Source organism: Zingiber officinale, chromosome 9A (assembly GCF_018446385.1).
Source record: "Zingiber officinale cultivar Zhangliang chromosome 9A, Zo_v1.1, whole genome shotgun sequence".
NCBI classification, from domain to species: Eukaryota; Viridiplantae; Streptophyta; class Magnoliopsida; order Zingiberales; family Zingiberaceae; genus Zingiber; species Zingiber officinale.
In genome coordinates, this window is record NC_056002.1 from 47,376,568 (window position 1) to 47,390,240 (window position 13,673).

Consider the following 13,673-nt stretch of genomic DNA (forward strand, 5'->3'; position numbering starts at 1 on the left):
ACCAAGAAAAATGCAGAAGTCAGTGGTAGATTTATGATCCGTAGGATTATCAGCCAAATCCACATCAGAGTATACACGCAGCTCAAAAGATGAAGTAGAAAGAAATAAAAGGTTTTGAAATTGAGTGCCCCGAAGATACCTGAGAATACGAAGAACAACAACCCAATGAATTATAGTTGCTGCAACGACAAATTGACTAACCACATGAACAACATACGCAATATCTGGACGAGTCACGGTGAGATAAACTAAGCTTCTAACAATAGTTCTGTACAAACTAGGATCCGACAAAGGTGAGTCATTAGATGGAGAATATCGAGCATTAGTCTCAATAGGAGTATCAACAACCCTATTATCAGTAAGATGAGCACACTCAAACAAATCAGATATATACTTTGACTGAGATAAAAGATAACCTTTCGGGGAATAAACAATCTCAATGCCCAAAAAGTAGCGTAGTATACCCAAGTCTTTCATAGCAAAACAATAAGTCAACTCAGACTTCAAGGAAGCAATTCCATCAGAATCATCACCAGTAATAATCATGTCATCAACATATAATGATAAAAGAATATGACCTACACTCGTACATCTGACAAACAATGCTAAATCATGATTACTAGGATGAAAATCAAACGAAGTAATCATTGTAGAGAATTTCTCAAACCAAGCACGAGGTGCTTGTTTGAGGCCATAAAGCGCTTTACGAAGCCTGCAAACTTCACCAAGTTGGTGTGAAATACCAGGAGGAGGTGTTATATAAACTTCTTCATGAATATCACCATTTAGAAATGCATTCTTGACATCCATCTGAGATATTCTCCATCGACAAATACAAGCAACAACAATCAGAGTACAAACAGTCGTCATTTTTACAATAGGAGCAAATGTTTCCTTATAATTCATGTCATACTCCTGAGAATAACCTTTAGCAACAAGACGAGCTTTGTATCATTCGATAGATCCATCAGATTTAGTTTTGATCTTATATACCCAACGAGAACCAATGGTATGTTTTCCTGGTGGCAATGGGACCAAATCACATGTATGACTCTAATGCAAAACAGTTAGTTCCTCAACCATAGCACTCTGCCAAAGTGGATTACAAACAACTTCTCTATACGATACGGGCTGAGAAAGACAATGAATAGATGCAACAAATAAAGCAAAAGAATGAGAATAACAAGAGTAAGCAAAATCTGGTCGTTTAGTAGACTTACGAACACAAGTGGATTGACGACGGTGGAGAGAAGGATCATCCGCAATCTCAGAAGATGATTAGGTGGTGGCAGAAGGAGGAGCATGTGAAGTGGATATCTCGGGAACTAAAGTACCATATTTAATTGAGCTACCAGTAGGAGCTGTGGGTGAAGCTTCCTCAATGTCGGTATTGAAAGGATCAATGCAAAGTAGATCTAACTTTGTCATATTATGCGAATTAGCAAGAATAGAAAAGAATGGAATATGTTCAAGAAACACAACATGACGACAGACATATAATTTTTTACTAACAGAATCAAAGCAACGATATCCTTTTTGACTAACACCATAACCCTGAAAGACATAAAGAGCTGACCGAGAGACTAACTTATTACGCTCTGCATGCGGACGAAGGACAAAGCAAGTATAACAAAAAACACGCAAAGAGGAATAGACAAGAGTATACCCATACAATTTTTCAAAAGGTGACAAACTTGAATTGTGTGAGGTTGGAATTCTATTAATGACATGAGTAGCAGTAAGGATTGCTCCCCCTAAAAGGCACTAGGAACACTAGCAGACAATAAAAATGAACGGGTTATTTCAACAAGATGTCTATATTTTCGTTCAGCCACGCCATTTTGTTTAGGAGTATCTATACATAAGATTTGATGAATGGTACCATCAGAAGCAAGTAAATGTGAAAATTGATTCGAAGTGTATTCACCCCCCAAATCACAACGAAAATAATTTATGACACTAGAATGTTTAGTTTTCACAAGAGCTCTAAAGTTATTGAAAATTGTAAGATAATCAGACCTGTATTTCATAAGATAGACTCAAGAGTAACGAGTGTAATCATCAATGAAGGAAACATAATATCTTGAACCTCCTTTTGTATGAATAGGAGAGAGTCCCCACATATCAGAATGGATAAGATCAAATGGAGCAGAAAAAAAGAAAGACTTTTAGAAAATGGTAAGGCTGAAAATTTGGTCAGTTTACAACCACTATAATCAGAAATATCAAAACTTTTTAAAGGTCCTAATACTCCTGTAGAAGCTAAAAACTACAAACGAGACGCTGAAACATGACCTAAATCGGAGTGCGACAAATAAAAATCATAAGATGAACGACTCAAATGAAAAGATGATAAATCCACACTTGAAGCTACAACTTCTGGTACTTTGAGTTGATCTAAAACATAGAGTCCTCCTTGCCTATGACTGATCCCAATCAGCCTATGAGATCGCGGGTCCTGAACATAATAATTGGATGAAGAAAAAGAGATTAGATATCCAGACTCATATAATTGACTAATAGAAACAAGATTTAGAGTAAGACTTGGAATATAATAAACATTAGTTAAAGATAAAGAAAATGTAACAATTGAACCAACACCTGCTAATGACATAGGAGTACCATCAGCGGTCAGAATATATATAGATGAACTGGAAGAAAAATAAATAAAAGATGGCAAATTGGATGACATATAATGGGAGACACTAGAGCCCAAAATCCATAAGGACGAAGATATATCTGAAATACCAGACGATGACAAACCTATATGAGAGGAAGCTGACATGACAGAGGGATGTGAAGCAAGGAACTATTGAAACTGCTCAAATATATACGAATCAAATTTCCATGAAGCATCTGCACGACCAGACATGATGACAAAATGAATAATTATCAGAATAATAAAATTGTAAGGATACACATTTGTATGATCCGCAAAAAGCTGACGTCAATGCTGAAATTAGTAGAAAAGGACGTTTGTACCAAAATTGGCAGCATAGGGCGTCGACATCAAAATCGATAGAAAAGAACGTCGGCACCGAAATTAACAGCACTGGACGTTAGTACCGAAATCGACAAAAGCAGGACAGAAAATAGATGATGACGCCGAAATGAACAACAGCAGTAGGAGACGATAACATCAATAAGAAACAATAACAGAGGCCGGTAGAAAAATTAGGTCAGAGAAAAAAAATCTTACTTTGATACCATATAAAAATTAAAAGAAGAAAAAATTAATCAAATTATTGAATCCAAAATTGATTATATATATATAACCATCGTTTCAATCCTAAAATTATTTTTCAAATAAGTAGTAATCAAAATAAATTCTAGAGAATCATATATTATTGGATCAAAATTTAAATAACAACATTACAATGAAGAAAAAAGAAAATAACCTCAGTTCAAGATTTCAGTATGTGCAAATGGAAGCCCGATGGATTTTTAATTTATTTTTCTATCCCTATTATTAATTAGACCTATCCCGATTTAAAATCGACTGTTCAATAATTTAGAACGGTCAATTTAATACTTCTGAAAGATCGATCATTAATTTTAACTGTCTACAATAATTATAATTCATGATTCGAAATTTATCAATATATATTTCATACACGGTTCATCATGATTTAAAATTATTATATTATTTTAAAAATATATAAATTTATAAAATTATTTACACTTAAACTTATTAAGGATTATCATATAGCAAAAAATATTAATTAATTAATTAATATACATCTACTTTTTTTTAATTATTAAAAATAATAATAATATAAGAAAAAGACTAGTTATTAAATAATTAATTAATATACTAAAACATTACTAACTGTAGTTCTGTAGGATGCTAGTCGGTTAGGATGCGTGTTTGTAATCTGGGAATCTCTATATAAAAAATTAATTTTTAAGATATATATAGAAATTTTAAAAAATACAAATAAAAAAAATCACGCCAAATTGGCAGGCCAGCCTGCTACTTAGGCGATTAGTCTATGTTGGAACCTTAACCGGTCCAGTCCTACCGGGCCAGTAAAATAGCTTACGCGGGAATTGAACCCGAGACCTATGGGTCCTATGACTTGTGGTGAACCATGGTAACCAAATGAACTCAACAGGGCCGTGCTGAAAGGAAAGGGGATCAATTAAATTTATATTTGAGATGGGCGGAAATACCCACTTAATATAAATAGGGAATTAATGGGTGAAGAGTTATTTTTCTCTTTTAACGTGACTTGCTCCTCCTCACCCTAGTTTCCGCCGACCCTCTCCCTTCTCTTCCTCTCTCGGCACCAACCACAAGAACAAGCAAGAGTTTGGTTCCAAGGGCAATTCCGGCGACGACTTCGACACGAGGACGTTCCTCTCCGCGAGAAGAATGCATAGACGCGAGAAGCTCGTCGAAAGGATTGTCTCCTCCGGAAATCTAGCGATTAGAATCGTAAGAAACTTCGAATAGGAGGTAAGAAATCACTCACCTGCAGTATAAGTAGCTTTTCGTACGATAGAATGCTTTTAATTTAGCCATATGTAGATTTTTCGACGCATAGTGGGTATTTAACCCTCCTCGCAGATTTAGGGATCTAGTTGAGCACCTCTAGATGGGCCAGACACGTTTCCTCCTTTCAGTTGGAGATTCTAGACGATGTCGGGTGCCTAGAGGTGATCTCCCTAATAGAGGGGAGAGTTGGAGCACACTAAGTGTTGGATAAAATGCTTAGCTCAGTAAAGTGCTATAGTATGCATTTTTAATAGCTCAGTAAATGCAATAGAAGCATTTAAAATAGCTTAGTTAGTCTTGCTACAGCATATATGGGACTACGGTCCCATGGGTGGGCACCCATAGTCGCCTCTAGGTTCAGATCACCTAGTAAAAGCAAGATAAATTAGTTAGCTATGATCCATTATTTTACTTTCAGTAGGGGCACTGTACAGGATTAGATATCCATTGGGCTGGGCTCCCATAGTCGGTCCCTAGGTTTAGATAACCTAGTAAACCTTACTAAATTCGGGATTTACAACCCCGAGTCTAGTGAAGGATGCGCGCATAGCATGTACAGTTGTCAGGCCCATTAGCAGTATGATTATGTATTTTGATCTATTATGGTAATAGCTTTCCAAACTCACAATCAACTATATGATTATGTTTTGAAATCAGTTTTAGTTCAGCTTTAGTTAACTCAGTTATGTTTCAATTTAGTTCTTTCTTGTTGATACTTCAGTTATTGCCATGAGCAGCTCTTGGTTTTTATGTCTCGTATGATAGTATGCCATGCCTAGCACTCTCTATCATGTTTTCAATCAGCATCTTTCAAAGCATGAACTTATCGTATGCATGTTTTTGTGAGTAGATGGTTTCTTACTAAGCGAAAGCTTATAGATACTTTCTTTTCCTTATACTGCAGATAAAGGTAAAGGGAAGATGGACTAGCGGAGGCTGGATGGCAATGCTACGAAGATGTGTGTAGGCAGGAACTTGGAATGGAGATCTTGGGGAACCTTAGCAAGCTTTGTTTCAAACATTAGAGCTTTTCAGTGTTTTTTTTATCATTTTGCACTTTAGTATGTTAATCGCTATGAATTAGTTAGCCATGCAATTTATTATGCTTAGAACACCTCTTTTATGTTGTTAGAATGTTAGTTGTTGTCGTTAGAGTGTTTCTTAGTCATTTTAGCACTTGTAATGTGATTGAGGCACGAAACAGTGCTGAAATCAGAGCTTAACTGCAAAATCAGAAACCCCAATCGATCGGTGGATCGATTGGGGGTTCCCAATCGATCAGCTGATCGATTGGACAATCTGTTCCTCGAACAGTAGGCTTCTGGATCGATCCGCTGATCGATCCAGCCATTTCCGTCGCGAACAGAGAACTCTGGGATCGATCAATGGATCGATTGACCAGCCTAGATCGATCAGCCGATCAACCCAAATTATTGTCCGAGCACAGTAGCGTGCTGGATCGATCACTGGATCGATCCGACGTTCCAATCGATCAATGGATCGATTGGGAGGTCTGATATCAGCGGGAAAATGTCTAAGTTCAGTTCCTTGACCATGGGGAAGGTAAAACATGTCATGAATAGTTAGTTTACGTACCTTAGTATGTACAGAACCAAGAAATGTTAGTAGTTGAGTAAAATTTTAATTAGCACAGCTTCCGCATCTGGTTTTAGTGATGGTCAGGGAATAGTTTAGTACAGCATAATGTGATGATCGACCTTACAGCTTAGTTAGTAGAAGGCGGGTCGTTACATGTTAGGTCCGATTCAAACCTGATTTGGGTCGGGTCTGTTGGTAACTCTCCACGATTAGTTTGAATTAATAAAGAAAAAAAAATTCCTAGGCCCAACGGCCTAGTGTGGGCAAAGGGTTAGAAAGGTGCAAATTTTTTTTAGAACGATGACTTTCGTGATTAGATCTTTTAAGCGATTAATCAAATATATAAGGGTTGAATCCTAATTACGGTACAATGTAGAAATTTTTTTTCAATAGGATGATAATTCTAATAACAATAACCGTTTGGATGATTTCCGTAAGTATTATCAATTTATTTCGTAAGTACTATCAATATATTCTGATGAGCAATAGAAAATTTTTATGGATTAGAATGATAATTTTCCAAATTTGTTTGATCGAAAAATTAAATAAGAAAAAAAAACTCCGACACTTACCATAACTGTCAACAATTGTTAAAATAAATTATTTTTATATTCAATTATGTAATATATATATAAATTATTTTTTAAATTAAATAAAAAATTATTTATTTTGATGGACGATAAAAATAAATAAAAAATATTATTTTCATATTCAAATAAATAAAAATTATTTATTCCGTTAGTAGTATCAATTTATTTTGATAGATAATAAAAAATTTACATGGACTAGATCGATAACCCTCCGAATTAGTTCGATCGAAAAATTAAATAAGAAAAATAAAACTTTGCCACTTACCATAACTACTAGGCCCATGTAAACTCTGCCAATAACTGTTAAAATAAATTATTTTTATATTCAATTATGTAATATATATAAAAATTATTTTTTAAATACAAATACGAGACCATAATCATCGTAGATTAGTAGGAGATCAAGAAACATACAATAGATTGTAGATATATACGAGGGTAATCCGAATTACTATTCTAAGGGGATAAATTACTAATCGATGGACCTTAGACATCCGGCAGGGCACGGCTAAATTAATTAAGTTCCAAAGTCATTAGAGGAGTTAAGAGGTTAACTACCACATATGCTAACCAATTAGATATCTTTTATTCACAAATATAATAAGATATAAGACGATAAAAATATTAATTATAAGATGAAATAAATTTCAGTTTTTTACTAAACTAGGAATGTAAATTTCTAAAATTATCAAATCATATAGGTCAGTTTAAAATTATTAAATAATATATTCATTTTTTGTTTTACCTCTCATCCAAAAATCAATCGATTGATAAAAATAAATCAATTGAATCGATTTATATTTCAATCGATCATTTTTTAACATAGTCAAATTGATTTCATTATGTGCCGAACTTTAAAATAAATTTATCGACTGATACAGTCAAATCGATTTACTTTAGTATTAAAGTTAGTTTTGAGCAAAATCGATTGAAGGTTCAAATGATCTCAGATTGATATAAAATAAATTTTTATGTGTTTGTTTAGTTTTCTTGATTATATTCATATATTTAAATATTAATTTAATTAAATATATTAAGAATAGTAATTTTTTTAATATGAATATTTTTGAAAATCGAATTCAAACATATTCGTGTTTTAAAAATTATTATTCTAAATATATTGGGTCAAATTGACGTTTGAAAATATGAATATATCAGGAGAACACAAACACTTAAAAATTAGTTTCATATCATTCTGAGTTGTTTAAGTCCATCAGTCGATTGTGGGTAAAATTGACTAATGGACCAAACATCCTCGAATTGATATTTACTTTTTTACGTGTTCATCTATTTTTTTTACTATGTTATTGTTCTCAAATATTAATTTGATTTCATATATCGAGAGCAATGATTTTTTTAACATTAATTAGATTTTTAGGGAACATATTTGTGTTCAAAAAATCACTGCTGTGAATATATTGATCAAATTGATATTTGAAGGCATAAATATCATTAAGAGAATTAAATGAGTATATCGAAACTAATTTTATGTTAATTTAAGGTCGTTTGATCTATCAACTAGTTTTACTTAAAATCAACTTTTATACTAAAGTAAATTGATTCAACTGATTTTTATTATGAGTCAATTGATTTGCTCGAAACTTCAGCATAGAAATAAATAGATTTGATTGGTATTAAATATCAGTTGATTGATTTCCAAACAATAATCCATTTGACTGATTTATTTTTATTAGTCGACTAATTTTTGGACAGACAGGTAAAACGAGAAGTGAGTACATGATTTGATAATCTTGAAACTAACATAAATGATTTGATAATTTCAAGAATTTATCTATGTGATTTGGTAAAAAGTTTAATATATTTTTTTAGCATATAAATTTTGCCTCCCAGACGATTCAATAGCTTAGATGTCCATGATGATTTAGACGATTCTACCAAAGGTAAAATTCGTCATCCTAAGAAGTCCCACAATTATTCTACACCATTAGGAGCGAATAAATAATGAACTGAACTTAAAAAAAATGATAATCCCTGATTATTTTTGGAATAATCGGTCTGTCTCTACGAAAGTTTCCCACCAGCTGCTATGGTAAATCCGGAAGTACACACGGCAACAACTCCAGAAGCCCAGGATCATTTGATTACGTTTCTCATTTGGAAGAAAAATTCCTATAAATACACTATAATTGAAGATTAAATTACGAGTGTCTAGATGACATCCTAAATATTTTACCACGATACCATAACCCTGAAATTAAAGAAACTGAATTTAGTCATCATATGAAAAAGTAATTTTTCAATCTTTGTTAGAATTTGACCTTTATTTAATCCTATAAATTTATTATATGATAATCAACTCGGTATTTCTCAAGGCGCATGATGCCTCATACGAGTTCATATTTTATGTGTTGATTAAGTCAAAATAATATGGATATATGATAAGTGTATGAAAAATTATGTACGAAAATATTGATTGAATTCGCGAGAGAATAATTTTTAGAAAATAAAATTCCTTTACATAAAGGGGTCATTTATTCTCTGTGGAGCCGATGGTCACAGAAATTAATAAATATGAAAAATATAATGTATAATTTACATGATTGGCCTTCCGTTAGGGAGGGCTGACCGAATCGATCAATCACTAATTCGGTCGACTTAAACAAACCAAATTAGGTTTAGGGTTTCCAAAGTTGGCTATAAATAGCCCCGCTATTGTATCTCAATTCCTGTGCGCCGGCTGCTGCTAACGTTTCTCCTCTCGTTGCTTTTGCTGCTGGCTTCCTCTTCATTTTCATCGTCGTCTTATCCGTTTCTCCTAACCTTAGGTGCTACTTTCTTAGATTAAACTTTCCTCCTCTGGTCTTCTCCTTTCTATTCGTTTTGATGCTGCTTTCTTTGAATAAACTTTTGCTTTTCTTTGGGGAATCAAGTGACGAGAACATTCTGCAACAAAATGATGAGTTATTTCATGATTTTGGCTTATAAGTCTCTGATGATACCCATACTTTCTTTTTCTTCAATTTATCGTTGGATTGTAAATCTTTTGAGCGTTTTCTTTTTTTGTTTTTTGATTTCCTTGTAAAATTAGGTGGGATATGATGTAAATTATTTGGTCCGTGTTTCTGATTCTATAGTGACAGAAAGCATTATATCCAACTCTGATCCCATCATACGCAATCTCTTTATTAATAAGCTTTTTTTTTGTTTGGAAGACAAATTTTTTTATTTCCTTGTTTGCAAATTTCTTGAGTATTTTCTCACTTTAGAATGATTTTGGTTGAAACAATCGACTAGATTGATTAAGTTGACTTAGGCTTGAGTAGCAAGATAAAATCTAGTTGATTAGTAATGTTGACTTACTTTCATTGTTAATCCTCTAATGATTATTGGGTACTCTTTTGCTCTTCAGCTAACAACTCAATTTTAACCACCTACAATCAAATGGAACAAGCTCTTGTAAAGGATGATTGTAATGGATTTAAATGAGGCCTTGGAAGCATGTTATTTAGATATATTTTATTATCCTATTTATTTATTTTTTATTTATAAAATATACATTTAAGAAGGGAAGTTTTCGACGTAATTGTAAAGTTAATGTTGTTGATGAGGTTATGAGTTATAGTTTTGGAAATAATCTCTTGCAAGTTGCGGACGATATATCTTATAAATTGTATGAATATGTTCTTTTTATAAGCATTTACATAATCACCAAGATCTTATCTGTCAACTTTTGTTTGTATGTATAGATAAAATGAAAATTACCTTAAGTTTGAGCGAAATAAAGCATGAGGCATGCGAATTATTTTTATGCGTGGTTAGTTTCTTGTTGCGCTTAGAGGAATGAACTAAATGAACATTGATTGTGTTTAGAAAACGCTTAACTCAGCGAGGATTCTTGGGTGCATAGGAATAAATTAGATGAACATTGGTTGTGATTAGAAAAAGCTTAAATTAGTGAGGATTTGGGTCGTGAAGAAACTTTATCAATAATATATTCAACATAACACTAATGAATCGTGTAATCAATAAAAACATAATTTTGACTTCTTGTGTTGATGTTTATGAAGATGGACATTGGAGTAATAAATAGGATAAAAAATTAGAAAAGTATTTTGAAGTTGATGTAACTAAATAGAATACTATTAATGAGATATATGATGAGTTTTAACCTAGTAGTCTAAGAAAAAAACCCATAGTAGTCTAAGAATTGTGACCTATTAGAGATGTGTTAACAACGTCCAATAAATATCAAATTTTATTTTCTATCATTATTTTGGTAAAGTGTATCATGTTTTGAACTACAAGAGTTTAAAATTTTTTAGAGATTGAAATGATATATATATATATATATATATATATATATATATATATATATATATATATATATATATATTTTGATCTTGGAATTGATAAGAGGTAGGCCACATGTTAGCTTATTATTAAGAGCATCTATATTGAACAATTAATAGGATATTATAAAGTTCATGGCCGTGAAAATCAATGCATGAAGATGTTATAATGTTCATAGGATAATAAAAACATTGAAATCGTTCAATGACATTCATGTTGTCATTTAGGTTTTTGTAGTTTGAATTTCAACTATTAAGGATTTTTTTTATAATGAGGGGCGTAATTAAAGGATATTGGGTTTTTGAGTTGATCATCATGTATATTTTCTGATTAACCCTAGTAATGAATGGAAAATTTTTATAAAATCAAATTGATCATCTCAACAATAGCTAATGAAATTAATCATGATTATCATTTTTTTTCTTCGTTCAATGAAATGAACACGTTTAATGATTTGCTTTTATATTTTTTTCTATGTTCCTATGCGTGTCCCAAAGTTATTATATATATATATATATATATATATATATATATATATTTGTCTGTTAAAGAAATATGCACATCTCTATTGTATCTTTTTAAGCACATCTCTATTGCATCTTGTTGTATAGTTTTCTAAGTGATATCCAAAGTACTAGCGGAGCGCCTGGAAGTATGGATTGTTTATTAGATTGGGCATAAATGACTTTTCTCCAAGACTATTCCATAAGTCATCCATCTCGAGCATGTATGGAGAATCGTAAAAGGCCGCCCAATGTTTACTCCACAGTCTGTTGATCACTTTGTTGGCATGAAGAAGGCAAGGACCTTGGAGTCCGGGGCAAGCAACACCTCATCTAACTAAAATGCAAGTCTACATTTAGACCTAAATGAAGAAAAACTCGTCCAATGTATCAAAAGGCAACAAAAAGAAAGGGAAAAGATAATGAAATCAGACATTGAAGATATGACAATAAATTTAGACAATATGTTTACAAAATTTATTCAGTATACAAATATAAAAATGACTAAAGTTGAAATGAAAAAAAAAACAACTCAATGTTGAGGAGATGAAAGCAACGTTGCTGAGATGAAAGTAAAAACTACCTTAACCAAACTTCAACTAAAGGAATAGGCAAACCTTTCGAAGGACAATTCAGAAATGACAGAGGAGCAACTTATCATTCACGAACATATATGTTAAGAGATTAGGGAAAGATGAAATATGTAATTTTCATTTATTGTACTTTTTAATTAATATAAATTTTGATTATTATACTTTTTAATTAATGTAATTTCTATTATTATAGTTTTTCAATTAATGTACAATTCCTAGTTGATTAATATAGCCGTTGCAAAGTATCCATTGGAATATAGTTGTAATATAGCCATTGACAAGAAAAAATAAATAAACACCTTGGAGTATATAATTCTTCATTCTAAGAAGATTCCTCCAAAACATTTCAATATTTAAGTAGCACCAGCTCTGACTCGACAAGTGAAAATAAAGTTCAAATTGAAGTTCTTGATGAAGATTATGATCTAGGGAATGAGTTAATGTCATTGATACTTCAACAAAGCCGACAAATAGTTCAAGCATATCAAAATAATAACAAGATACAATGAAGAAGAAGGCTCATCTAAAGAAATTGTGAAGCTGGACATGTAAGACTCTTCAATGATTATTTCTCCGCAAACCCGATGTATCCAGATCAAATATTTTGAAGACGATTTCGCATGCGAAGAGATTTATTTTATCTCATAGTGAATGTACTTGAGAGTCGTTCATCATATTTTCAGCAGAGGGACGATGTTGTGAAAAGAAAAGACTTGTCACCATTATAAAAAAGCATGACTGTGATTCACCAATTGCCTTATGGAGTCCCAACCAACCATCTTGATGAGTACCTATGCATTGGTGACTCAACCGCCATCAAGTGCCTTTTCAAGTTCTGCAATTATGTGGTTGAACTATTTGGTGATCGATACTTGAGAAGACTGAATGCTGATGATGTTCAACTTCTTTTCCAAATGCATTATGAGAGGCATGACTTCCCTAGAATGTTGGGCAGTTTTGATTGCATGCATTGGAAATGGAAAAATTATTTAGTTGCTTGGAAAGACCAATTTACAAGAGGTCATGGGTCACCAATAATTATGCTTGAAGCAGTCACATCTCAAGACTTGTGGATATGACATGTATTCTTTGGTGTCATAGGTTCACATAATGATATTAATGTGTTATATGAATCTCCCATATTCAATAACATCTTGCAAAAAAATGACTTGAAGATTAATTTCACAATCAACGAGACTCAATATAATAAAGGGTATTATCTAACAGATGGAATATATCCGGAATGAACTACTTTTATGAAGGCTTTTTCTTGTCCGAAAGATCCCAAAAGGAGGTTGTTTAAGGAAAGACAAGAGGCGACAAGAAAAGATGTTGAACGAGTATTTTAGGTACTCTAAGCTTGATGGACAATTGTCAGAGGTCCAACTCGTTATTGGTACAGAAAAAAGTTAAAACATATTATATTAGCATACATTATTTTACACAACATGATTGTTAAAGATGAGGGAGTGATAGTTGACATTTTGGGTATGAGATTTTGATTTTATTTTGGGGATTTTTAATGCGCTCTTTTAGTTTAATTATCATTTTTCATATGACATATGAATTAATTCATTAT

At 32.4% G+C, this 13,673-nt stretch overlaps 1 non-coding gene across 1 annotated transcript; it reads left to right on the forward strand.

Annotated features, from left to right (window-relative positions):
- Positions 1 to 9,570: 9,570 nt before the first annotated feature.
- Positions 9,571 to 9,646, forward strand: LOC122022154. Its single transcript, XR_006122882.1, has one exon. It is a non-coding gene; the product is annotated as a small nucleolar RNA Z199 (small nucleolar RNA).
- The last annotated feature ends 4,027 nt before the right edge of the window (positions 9,647 to 13,673 follow it).